Source organism: Monodelphis domestica, chromosome 4, assembly GCF_027887165.1.
Source record: "Monodelphis domestica isolate mMonDom1 chromosome 4, mMonDom1.pri, whole genome shotgun sequence".
NCBI classification, from domain to species: Eukaryota; Metazoa; Chordata; class Mammalia; order Didelphimorphia; family Didelphidae; genus Monodelphis; species Monodelphis domestica.
In genome coordinates this window covers 303536605-303549911 of record NC_077230.1, presented here as the reverse complement: position 1 = coordinate 303549911, position 13307 = coordinate 303536605, and positions in this window count along the sequence as shown.

The following is a 13307-nucleotide window of genomic DNA, read 5'->3' as shown; positions in this document are numbered from 1 at the left end:
GAGGGATTTTACAGGTTGGAGGAAACATGGCATGAATGTGGGCAGTAGGAAATGAACCAGTAGAAAGGGAGATTGAAAATAAGTGAAAGAGTGTAGACAACTGAGGAATTCTTGTTCATGAAGATGGTATATTTGTGGGTGAAGACAAGATCAAGGGTATGAATGGCAGAGGAGAGGTAGAGGAGTAGGTCATGAGAATTGAATATGTTGAGGAACCAAGTGGTTAGGATGTTAAAGGCGAGTCGATGTGTATAGTAAAGTCCCCTTAGTATATGAGGGGGCTTATGGCTTTATCTTAGTCAAGATTGGTTTTTTTTAAATCAAGATTATAGTCTTGAGGATTAACCATGTATATCCTTCTTTAATTATGTATTTCCTTCTCCTGAAGGTCCTACCATGTCTCCCATCAATTAATTATACTCCGTAACCATGGGCTTCAAGTATAGGCTATTTGTTTTGCTATAAATAAATACAAAGTAGAATGTGTAAGTAGAATGGTCATGTGGAAAGAACTCTGCATTGTGCATTAGAAGACCTAGGTATAATCCTAACACATTCTAGTCATGTGACTATGGGTAAGTCACCCCAGGCTTATTTTCTTCATCTGTAAAGTAGGAATCATTATTTTATTACTTCAAAGATTGACAAAAAGAAAGAACTTTGTAAACTATAAGTTGTTAAATAGACATGAAAGAGGACAGCTGGGTAGCTCAGTTGATTGAGAGCCAGGCCTAGAGACGGGAGGTCCTAGGTTCAAATCTGGCCTCAGACACTTCCCAGCTGACCCTGGGCAAGTCACTTAACACCCATTGCCTAGCCCTTACCACTCTTCTGCCTTGGAACCAATACACAGTATTGATTCCAAGATGGAAGGTAAGGGTTTAAAAAAAATATATATATATACACATATATATATTAAATAAATAAATAGACATGAGATGGTATTTCTCACTATTATTGACTTATTTCTCCAAACCAATCACAAAAACAGATTATTCTCCACACACAAGTTCCTATCCTGAGCCTGGAACTGAAGAGCAAAACAGGGTCTCATTTCTACCATTTACATTAGCCTGCAGAGGAATAACTATGGCAGAAAATCCAGACCAAACAACATACAATTCAGCCACTTTAAACCAACAGAGGTTTCAAGCTGGTTAATAGAGGTGGACTCTGGTACCCGTCTCCCCTCATATTGACCCCAAACTCAAATCAGGAACTTGTGGAGTTCAGGCTTGCAGGACAACAATAAGATTTTGCCCTTCACCAGATGTTTTTGGGAGCACTGAATGCTTGCAAGTTCTCTGAGATTCTAAAATAATACAATATAGTATCCCAAGAAAGCAGCAACAGGACCAAACCAGAAATTCTCTCCAGAAGGCTGGTGGAGCCCAGCCATATTACCAAGCCTAAAATCAGGAAGTAGATTGGAAGAATGAGTAAGAATGGACTGGAAAAATGGTGGCAAGGAGACCCAAATAAATAAAGAATGACTCTAAAACATCTACCAGCAATACTTTAAAGGAAAACACAGCTTAGACATGAATTGAACTATAATTTATGGAAGAGATAAACCAAGAGTTAAAAAATATTCTTAAAAATGGGATGACTGTGCTTGAAGAAAAAGCTGGGCATGGGGAGGGGAATGAGAGCTATGGAAGAAAGAATTTGAAAGAAAATTAATAACTTGGTCCAAGAGATATAAAATTTTGTCTATGCACTACCTGAAATTTCTAATGGACCAAATAGAAGCCAATGAGTTCAATGGCAACAAGAAAAAATATTAAAAGGAAATCAAAAGACTGGGGAAAAATGGAAGAAAATGTAAAGTATTTCATACCAAAAATAGCTATCCTGGAAAACAGATCAAAGAGGAAAGCATTAAGAATCATTGGACTACCTGAATAACATAACTAAAACAATTTTTTAAACATTATTTTATTTGGTCATTTTCAAACATTATTCATTAGAAACAAAGATCATTTTCTTTTTCTCCCCCCTCCCTCCCAATGGTGATGCGTGATTGTTCTGGGTCTCACATGTGTCCTCAGTCCGAACTCTTTTCCATGTTGTTGGTATTTTCATTACGGTGTTCATTTAGAACAGTGGTTCTCAACCTGTGGGTCACGACCCCAGTGGGGGTCGAATGACCAAAACGCAGGGGTCACCTAAAGCCATCGGAAAATACATATTTCCCATGGCTTTAGCCACTGAGAAATCCCGCTACTTTACAGCAAGATTTCGGAAAGAACGGGGACCCTGCTGCCCGTTGTATTGTACTAATACTAATATTGTACTAACATTAGTTACCTATCAGCAGCCCTCCCCCTATGAGGGGTGATGGATTTACCCTGTTGCCTGGAGACGGGACTCAAATAGAGACCCAGAGAGAGCACCTGGGTGCTGACTCCCGAGGGGTTAAGAATGAGTCCTGGAGTGGATAACTCCTGGAGCAGATAACTGAGCTGAGTAACCCCAGCAAAGTGAAGCCTCAGCTCGAGCTGAAGGGAGACAACAGGAAGAAGAAGGCAGCGTCTGCAGACCCCCTCCCCAGGCAGGACTTAGCTACCGCCCCAGTGCTCAGGCTGCCTCCTGCTGGATTAATATTTCTCAGCATATAATTAAATATTGTTTTTGTGATTAATCACTATGTTTAAATTATGTTTGATTTGTAGAAATGAGAATACATAATGCATATCAGGTATTTACATTCCAAATCAGAACTGTAGCAAAATTACAGTTTTGAAGTAGCCACCAAAATAATTATTTTGGTTTGCAGTCACCACAACATGAGGAACTCTACTGCAGAGTCACGGCATTGGAAAGGTTGAGAACCACTGATTTAGAGTCTCTCCTCAATCATATCCCCCCTCCACCCCTGTAGTCAAGCTGTTGCCTTTCCTTGGTGTTTTTACTCCTCCAGTTTGTACTCTGTTGAGGGTAGTGTTTTTATTTTCTCCTTGATCCCTGTGGATTGTTCAGGGACATTGCATTGCCACTAATGGAGAAGTCCATTACGATAGATTGTACCACAGTGTACCAGTCTCTGTGTACAATGTTTTCCTGGTTCTGCTCCTTTCGCTCTGCATCACTTCCTGGAGGTTGTTCCAGCCTCCATGGAATTCCTCCACTTTATTATTCATTTTAGCAAAATAGTATTCCATCACCAATATATACCACAATTTGTTCAGCCATTCCCCAATTGAAGGGCATCCCCTCATTTTCCAATTTTTGGCCACCACAAAGAGTGCAGCTATGAATATTCTTGTACAAGTCTTTTTCTTTATTATCTCTTTGGGGTACAAACCCAGCAGTGCTATGGCTGGATCAAAGGGCAGGCAGTCTTTTATCGCCCTTTGGGCATAGTTCCAAATTGCCCTCCAGAATGGTTGGATCAATTCACAACTCCACCAGGAATGAATTAATGTCCCCACTTTGCCACATCCCCTCCAGCATTCATTACTTTCCTTTGCTGTCATGTTAGCCAATCTGCTAGGTGTGAGGTGATACCTCAGAGTTGTTTTGATTTGCAATCTCTCTGATTATAAGAGATGTAGAGCACTTTTTCATGTGCTTATTAAGAGTTTTGATAACTTTGGCTGAAAACTGCCTGTTCATGTCCCTTGCCCATTTATCAATTGGAGAATGGTTTGATTTTTTGTACAATTGCTTTAGCTTTTTATAAATTTGAGTAATTAAACCTTTGTCAGAGATTTTTGTTATGAAGATTGTTTCTCAATTTGTTGCTTCCCTTCTAATTTTGGTTACATTGGTTTTGTTTGTACAAAACCTTTTTAATTTGATGTAATCAAAATTGTTTATTTTACATTTTGTGACTCTTTCTGTGTCTTGCTTGGTTTTAAAGTCTTTCCCTTCCCACAGGTCTGACATGTATACTATTCTGTGTTCACCTAGTTTACTTATAGTTTCCTTCTTTATGTTCAAGTCATTCACCCATTCTGAGTTTATCTTGGTGTAGGGTATGAGGTGTTGATCCAAACCTAATCTTTCCCACACAGTTTTCCCATCAGATTTTGTCAAATAGTGGGTTTTTGTCCCAAAAGCTGGGGTCATTCGGTTTGTCATAGACTGTCTTGCTGAGGTCACTTACCTCAAGTCTATTCCACTGATCTTCCTTTCTGTCTCTTAGCCAGTACCAAATTGTTTTGATGACCACTGCTTTATAATATAGTTTGAGACCTGGGACTGCAAGGCCACCTTCCTTGGTATTTTTTTTTCATTATTTCCCTGCATATCCTTGATCCTTTGTTCTTCCAAATGAACTTTGTTATGGTTGTTTCTAATTCAGTAAAAAAAAAAATTTGGAAGTTCAATGGGTCTAGCACTAAATAGATAGATAACTTTGGGTAGGATGTTCAGTTGTATTATATTGGCTCATCCTACCCATGAGCAATGTTTTTCCAATTGCTCAAGTCTAGTTTTAGTTGTGTGGATAGTGTTTTGTAGTTGTGTTCATATAGTTCCTGTGTTTGTTTCAGCAGATAGATTCCTAAGTATTTTGTTTTGTCTAAGGTGATTTTGAATGGGATTTCTCTTTCTAATTCTTGCTGCTAAGATGTGTTGGAAATATATAGAAATGCTGATGACTTGAGTGAGTTTATTTTGTATCCTGCAACTTTGCTAAAGTTGTTGATTATTTCAATTAGCTTTTTGGTTGAATCTCTAGGATTCTTTAAGTAGACCATCATGTCATCCGCAAAGAGTGATAACTTGGTCGCCTCATTGCCTATTTTAATGCCTTCAATTTCTTTTTCTTCTCTAATTGCCACTGCTAGTGTTTCTAGTACAATGTTAAATAATAGAGGTGATAATGGGCATCCTTGTTTCACTCCTTTTCGTATTGGGAATGCATCTAGTTTATCCCCATTGCAGATGATGTTAGCTGATGGTTTTAGATATATACTGTTTATTATTTTTAGGAACGACCTTTCTATTCCTATGCTTTCTAGTGTTTTTAATAGGAATAAGTGTTATATTTTATAAAAGGCTTTTTCTGTGTCTATTGAGATAATCATGTGGTTCTTGCTGGTTTGCTTGTTGATGTGGTCAATTATGTGGCTGGTTTTCCTAATATTGAACCAGCCCTTCATTCCTGGTATATATCCTACTTGGCATAGTGAATGACCCTCCTGATCACTTGCTGAAGTCTTGTTGCTAGTATTCTGTTTAAGATTTTTGCATCTATTTTCATTAGGGAGATTGGTCTATAGTTTTCTTTCTCCGTTTTTGACCTGCCCGGCTTTGGAATCAGTACCATGTTTGTGTCATAAAAGGAATTTGATAGAACTCCCTTTTTGCTTATTATGTCAAATAGTTTGTATAGTATTGGGATTAGCTGTTCTTTGAATGTTTGATAGAATTCACTTGTGAATCCATCAGGCCCTGGGGATTTTGTCTTAGGGAGTTCTTTGATAGGCTGTTGAATTTCTTTTTCTGATCTGGGATTATTTAAGATTTCTATTTTTTGTTCTGTTAGTCTAGGCAATTTGTATTTTTGGAAGTATTCGTCCATATCACCTAATTTGGCATATTTATTGCCATATAATTGGGCAAAGAAGTTTTTAAAAATTGCCTTAATTTCCTCTTCTTTGGAGGTAAGATCCCCCTTTTCATCTATGACACTGTTATTTTGCTTTTCTTATCTCCTTTTTTAAATTAGATTGACCAGTACTTTGTCTATATTGTTTGTTTTTTTAAAGTACCAGATTCTTGTCTTATTTATTAGTTCAATAGTTATATCACTTTGAATTTTATTAATTTCTCCCTTAATTTTTAGGATTTCTAATTTGGTTTTCTTCTGGGGGTTTTTAATTTGTTCGCTTTTAAGTTTTTTGAATTGCATATCCAATTCATTGATCTTTGCCCTCCCTAATTTGTTAATATATGCACTTAAGGATATGAATTTTCCTCTGAGTACTGCTTTGGCTGCATCCCATAAGGTTTGAAAAGATGTCACACCATTGTCATTTTCTTCATTGAAATTATTGTTTCTATGATTTGTTCTCTAACTAACTGATTTTAGAGCATCATATTATTAATTTCCAATTGATTTTTGATTTTGCACTCCACGTACCCTTACTGATCATTATTTTTATTGCCTTATGATCTGAAAAGGTCGCATTAATTATTTCTGCTTTTCTGCATTTGTATGACATGTTTTTATGACCTAGTGTATGGCCAATCTTTGTGAATGTGCCATGTGCTGCTGAAAAGAATTCCTCTTCGTCCCTATTTATTTTTTATTATTATTTATTTTTCTCCATATTTCTATTAACTCTATTTTTTCTAGGATTTCATTCACCTGTTTTACCTCTTATTTATTTATTTATTTGTTTGATTTGTTTAAATTTGATAGTGGTTGGTTCAGATCTCCCACTAATCATAGTTTTATTATCTATTTCCTCCTTCAATTCTCCTAGTTTCTCCATTAGAAATTTGGGTGCTATACCATTTGGTGCATACATGTTGATTAGTGATATTTCCTCATTGTCTATACTCCCTTTATCATGATGTATTTACCTTCCCTATCCCTTTTAATTCGGTCTATTTTTGCTTTGGCTTTGTCAGATATCATGATTGCTACTCCTGCCTTCTTTCTGTCAGTTGAGGCCCAATAGGTCTTACTCTAACCTTTGATTCTGACCTTGTGAGTATCTACCCGCCTCATGTGTGTTGCTTGAAGACAACACATATGGCAGGGTTTTGGCTTCTAATCCACTCTGCTATTTGTCTATGTTTTATGGGTGAGTTCATCCCATTCACGTTCACTGTTATGATTGTCATTTGTGAATTCCCCAGCATTTTGATATCCTCCCCTAATTCTGACTTTTCTTCTTTTGCTATAACCTTTTAAACCAGTGGTTTACTTTAAATCAGTCCCCCTAGTTCCCTCCCTTGGTATGCTTCCCTTTCTGGCCCCTTCCTTTTAGTTCCCTTCCCCTCCCCTCTCTCCTTCCCTCTCTTTTTGTACTCCCTTCCCCCAACACCCCTAGTTTTCCCTTCTCCCTTACCCTGTTGGATTAGATAGAATTCACGATCCCAGTGGATCTAGATGTTCTTCCCTCTCAGAACTGATTTCACTGAGAGTAAGGTTTAAGTAATAACAATTAGCACTCTTTTCCTCTCCTTCTTATAAGAGAATTCTGCCTTTCCCCTTCCCATGTTTATCTTTGTGTGACAAAGATTATTCTATTTAATTTATTTGTATTTCTTCAAGTATATCTTAATATCATCATTTATCCCCCCTCCCTTTTTCTTTCTTTTTGTTTTTTTTCCCTCCAAATCATGTTAATGCCCTGATCTTTCCCTATGAGTGATTCTTCTGATTACTCTATTAATGCATACCATTTTTGAAAGTTACATATAACATTTCCCCCATATGTTAGTATATATGTTTGATCTCATTGTAGCCTAGAAGAGAGTTTGAATAAAAGAAAAAAAAAACACTTTTCTCCTTTTCCCTTTCTTTCATAATTACCTTTTCATGTTTCTCTTGCTCTTTGTGTTTGGATGTCAAACTTTCCACTGAGTTCTGATCTTTTCTTTGCAAATGCTTGGAAATCTTCTATTTTGTCGAATGCCCATACTTTCCCCTGGAAGTATATAGTCAGTTTTGATGGGTAGCTGATTCTTAATTGAAGATCCAGTTCTCCTGCCTTTCTGAATATCGTGTTCCAGGCTTTGCAGTCTCTTAGCATGTTCGCTGCCAGGTCTTGTGTGAGCCTCATGGGGGCTCCTCTGTATCTGAAGTTTCTCTTCTTAGCTTCTTGTAAGATTTTCTCCTTAGCCTGGAAGCTCTTGAATTTGGTGATTACATTCCTGGGGGTTGTCTTTTGGGGATTTAGTATAGAGGGTGTACTATGAACCCTTTCTATTTCTATTTTTCCCCCTTGCTTGAGAACATCAGGGCAATTTTCTTCGATGATTTCTTGTAGTATGGCATTGAGATTTTTGTTTATCTCTGATTTTTCAGGTAGACCAATGATTCTCAAATTGTCTCTCCTTCCTGTTTTCCTGGTCCATCACTCTGTCAGTGAGATATTTTATGTTTTCTTCTAATTCATTAATTTTTTAACTTTGCTTTATTAATTCTTGCTGATTTGCAAGACCATTGTCTTCCAGTTGCTTAATTCTGATCTTTAAGGACTTATTTTGGTTTTCAGTTTGGTCTGCTCTTCTGTTTGAGGCTTTCAGCTCTTTCTCCAATTTTGAGTTCTTGTCTGTCAGGCTGTTGACCTTTCTGAATTTTTTCCCATTTTTCTTGCCAGAAGGTTTTCATCTTTTGGATAAGCTCCATTTTGAGTTCTTCCAGAGGTTGTTGATAATTTCCATTTTGGGGGGCATGTTTTTATTTTGTTTGCATTTCATCCTCTTTTTCCTCTGTAGCCTGGGTTTTCCATCCGTAAAACTTTTCAATAGTCACTTTTTTCCATTTCTTCTTGGAGGGTTGATCTTTGGCCCTATTAGCCATCCCTTTGGTGGTTTTCCCTTTCCTTTTTGGTCAGAGGTCTGGGTGTTATGGGCGGGTTTTCTGTGGATTTAAGTGGCGATGTTTTTTGCCTCAGGCTGGTTCTTCCCCAACTCTGCAGTTTGTTAGTGCACCAGCTGGCCCCCGTGCTCTGTGGTCTCTTCTCTCCTGTGTGTAGGAGTCTCCTGTAATACTGCTCTGAGGGGTAGTTCCCTGGTAGCCCCTGTCAGTTTCCAAGGACCCTGGTGTTTCCAACCCCCCCCCCCACTACATCGAGGAGCAGAGCTTTGGCCTCAGGCAGTTTCTACAGTTTCTAGGGTCTCCATAGTGTTCATAGTTTGCAAGGGCCCCCATGATCTGCACATTTTCCAGTGTGCAGGGTTCTCCAGTGAAACCACCCTGAGGGATAGTTCCCTGGCAGTCCTCTTTAGATCCCAAGGACCCTGTTGTGACCCCCCCCCCCCCAGACATAGATGCTCCTCACTCACTCGCTGTCTCTGGTGAGCACACTGTCCCCTACTTTGGTTCCATGGGGGATGTGGGGGATGGCAGCTCAGTTCACGTTTTTGTGCATGCTTTTTCTCCTTCTTATAGTGTGGAAATGTTCAAACCCCACGTACCTTCTTTGCTGTGGCCTTCTGGAGAGTCCCTGCATTCTTCCAAGGATGATTTTTATGCTCTTTTGAAGTAGTCTATCCCATCCAGTGCCGGGGGAGAGGAAGCGATTTGCGTCTAGATTGCAGCCATGTTTACTCAGAAGTCTAAAACAATTTTTTTAAAGAGCATAGATATCTTATTTAAAGCAAAGGATATGGGCTTATAGGGAAGAATACTTTGCTCCAGGGAAAACTAGGTAGCGCAGTGGTTAGAGTACCAGGCCTGGAATTGAGAGGACCTGGGTTGTAAGCTGGTCTTAGAGACTTCCTAGCTGTATGATCCTGGAGAATTCACTTAACCCCATTTGCCTAGCCCTTGCCACTCTTCCATCAAGACAGAAGATAAGGGTTTAAACAAAAAAAAGAATAATTTAACCAGCAAAACTAAGTCTAATATAGTAGAAGAGAAAAATGAAACTTTAATAAAAGAGGACTTTGAAGCATTCCTGATGGAAAGCTGTAGAGAAACTTTGAATTTCAAACACAGGAGTAAAGAGAAACATAAAAAGATAAACATGAATTAAAACACAATGATAAAGTACTAAATAAGGATAAATTGTTTACATTCAAATATAGAGAGATGATACCTGTCCCCTCTAAACGCTATCATCATCAGGGTTTATAGGAATCCAATTAGATAAGGCTTGGCTTTGCAATGTTTCTGTTATGTCTTAATAATCCTTAGAAAAGAATGGAAGAAGGGAAAAGGAATACATTGGTGGGAATGGAAAAATGGGAAAAGTAAGTTTAGGGAAAACTATCTTACATAATCAAGGTGCACAAGTAGACATCTATACATATAAAGAAGAGGAGGAAGTGGGGAGGAATGGCTGCTACCTGAACTTCACTATCACCTATTATTTGAACCAGTCAAAAGAAGGATGAATATATGTACATGAGCACATGCACAGTTACAACAACCTACTTCACAATAAAAAAAAAATAGGTAGAAAAAGGAAGAAGGGAAGAGAAGAAATTAGAGGAAGTGTAGTTTAAAGGAGGAGTTAGTCCTAAGGAAAACAAGGTGTACAAAAAGCGTTTTAATTCTTTTTGAGGTGTCAAAAATGGGAATCTGAGCAAGTATTCATAAACTAAGATATAAACAAATTATGGTTTATCTATGTGATGGAATAATATCGTGCTGAATTCTTATTGTGATGATCATCTGGAATTTCAGAGGGCTAATGATGAAACATGCTACCTACCTCCTTATATAAAAGTGAAAAACTGAGAATACAAAATGAGACAAAATGTTTTTGTTAGTCTTTTTTTTTTAACATAGCTAATGTAGAAATTTGTTTTGATTGATTATACATGTTCGCAATGACTTTTTTTTCTCATTCTCAGTTGGGAATGGTTGAGGCGGGGGGGGGGGGTCAGAAAATGGGTCTTGACTGATTAAAAATAAGTAAGATATATCTTTTAAAAAGACAATCTCTGCTCTTAGGGGCTTTCATTCTAAGAGAGGAGGCAATATATGGGGAGGAGGGACAAAGGAGAGATTTTGATTTGGGAAATCACCAGTTCCACAACAGGAGACTTAACACCTTTTCCAGTAGCAAGGGAAGTTACTGATTAGTTAGAAAGCAGGAGGGTTGAATGTTTTCTTCTTGGTCTTAATGGTAGAACAGCAGACAAAGGGCAAGAAAAAGGCCATAGGGAAAGTTAGATATGTCATATCTATGACTCACCAGTCATGACAGCATAAACCTTTAAGATGTTCCAGAGACCAAAAGGTCTCTGGTCCTGGTCTGAATGTGTAAGATGGTCAGGGGTAAAAGAATGAAGCATATATATCTCTAGCATGGAAAATAGAGAAAGGGGGTGTAGAGATGTAAACATAATAGAAAAAGCTTTAAGTTAGTGGTTTTAGGGATGCCTTAAATAGGTAAAGATTAGTAAAAAATTTTTTAAAGATGATATTGGGTCTGAGGGGAGGCACTAAAGCTATATAGGGTAAAAGAGGAATCAGAGAAGGAATACAATGACAATAGAATGAAGGCAGAACTGCTTAGTTTTTATTTTCTTCTGTTTTTCCTGTGGAGGAGAATGATTTGAGTTGGGGGGGGGGGGAAGCAAATAGGGAGATAAAACCCAAGATAAGTAGGGAGAGTCTATTAGAGCATCAACTGCTCCTGGCGAGTTCAGGTCACAAGGTCCAGTTGAACTACATTTTAAAGTACTGAAAAAATTGGGAGATAATGGTTGCTGTGTGATTGTTCCAAATCTTTGGAGATCAGGAAAGGTACTAAGGAACTGAACAGCAACTGCCCTGATTATTTCAAAGGAAATAAAAGTGCTATCTTCAAACTATGTGACTAGTGAGTTTGACCTTAATTTTAGGCTCTATTATGAAGACATGGTATCAGCGCACAACATTTTCTTGACTTTTTATAAGACTAACTTACACTACATTCTTCTCTTATCTGCTTTTTCTTTTAAGCCATTCTGGAGGTTCTTGCTGTTATTCCATTATTTCTATTTTATAGAATTCCCCCCGGTTTTTTTGAGGATTTCTAGATTACTTTCCATTAGTATATAGTATTAATTCTTTGATTTACTCTAAATGTTGTATTTTTAGTTTGTTGATTCATTCCCACCCCGATCTTGTGTCTCTATCTCACCCAAGCTGCAAGTTCGGTAATAGGAAGGTCATCCAATGAAATGGAAGCTTTAACCTTTTTTTTTGTCCCCCTTCTCAGATAGCATGTTGGCCTTCCACTCCCTAGGGCTTACCATATTAGTGATGGGCTTAGTGCAGACACCAGATCATCTTAAAGCCTTACTGCAGCTCACAATTCCCAAACTCATATGATCCATGCAACTCAGCCCCTCTAATAGCAAAGATTGCAAGCATGTACCATTCTATGGTATCCTGACCCCTTTTAAAATAATCTGTTTATTTTTCTATTAGTGAGTTAGGCTTATCCCCAGTTTGTGTCTGCCTTTTTGCCTTTTCACCTTTTATGCTGAGACCAGTTAATTTTACACAAGTCCCTTGTATTGTTTAGCCCCTCTCCTCTCCACTGCTATGGAGTTTCCTCTTGTCTGGAGTACTGGTGGTAAGCAATTTCGAAATCCTCCTCAAGTTGGGGTGTTGGGAGTATCTGGCTATTACCCTACTTTGCAGGAATTTCCAAGAGAAAATGATAGCTGAGATGGTAGGGTTTGGACGATATACCAAGAAACATTTATTCCACCATCTTGTTACATCTAGATTAAAGCAATGATCACAGAATCAGGGTGGCTCTATCAAAAACAGGTCATGTCAGAGTACTTTCTTTTTTGATAGTTTATTAATGAATCAAGAGAAAGCTATATAGCTTACCTACATTTTAGCAAAGTTCAACAAAGTTTTTCCTGCAATACTTATAGAAGACTGGTAAATGACTGGTTACCAGTTAATCTATGGAGTAGGTACTGATTGGATTGTCAGACCTCAAAGTATATAGTATTATAATGGCTCTTAATCACCTTTGAAGGAAATCTCTAATGCAAGGCTCCAAGGTCTGTCTGGGTCTTTCCCACTTAATATTTTTTACCAATGACTAAGTGTAGTGTGGTTATTAAAACATAAAAAAACACAAATTTTAAAAGAAGAGTTATCTCAAATAAAATTCAGGATGCAAAAAGATCTTGATAGACTAAAATACTATTTTAATTTAATATGACAAAATCAAATAAAAATAACGTAAGGCCTTACACTTGAATTAAAAAAAATCTATTTCATAAAATGAAATTAAGAGAACCATAGCTAGTGGTTGGTCTAAAAACAATTGAGGGTTTTTGATTTAGAGGGGCTGAGTAACCAGGACTGAGGAGGTGATCATGTTGCTGTATTTGTTGTGGCCAGATCACCATACTGTTTTCAGTTCTGGATGGCACATTTTAGAAAAGACATTTAAATGATAGTTAAATCCATGGGAATCAACAAGGTTACCAAGAAAAGGTGGAGAACCTGAAACATAATTTTAGAGGAGGATGACCAAGATGGTAAGAAAATTCTTGAGCAAGAGACCCTAAAGTGTTGGGTCTATGTGCCTGCTCAAAAATCTTGTTATCTTACTATTATTTCTAGGATAAAATACAGACTTCTCAAGCTAACATTTAAAAACCCTCAGTGGCTGAGTTCCAAGCTCCTTTTCCAAACTTACTTTTACCTC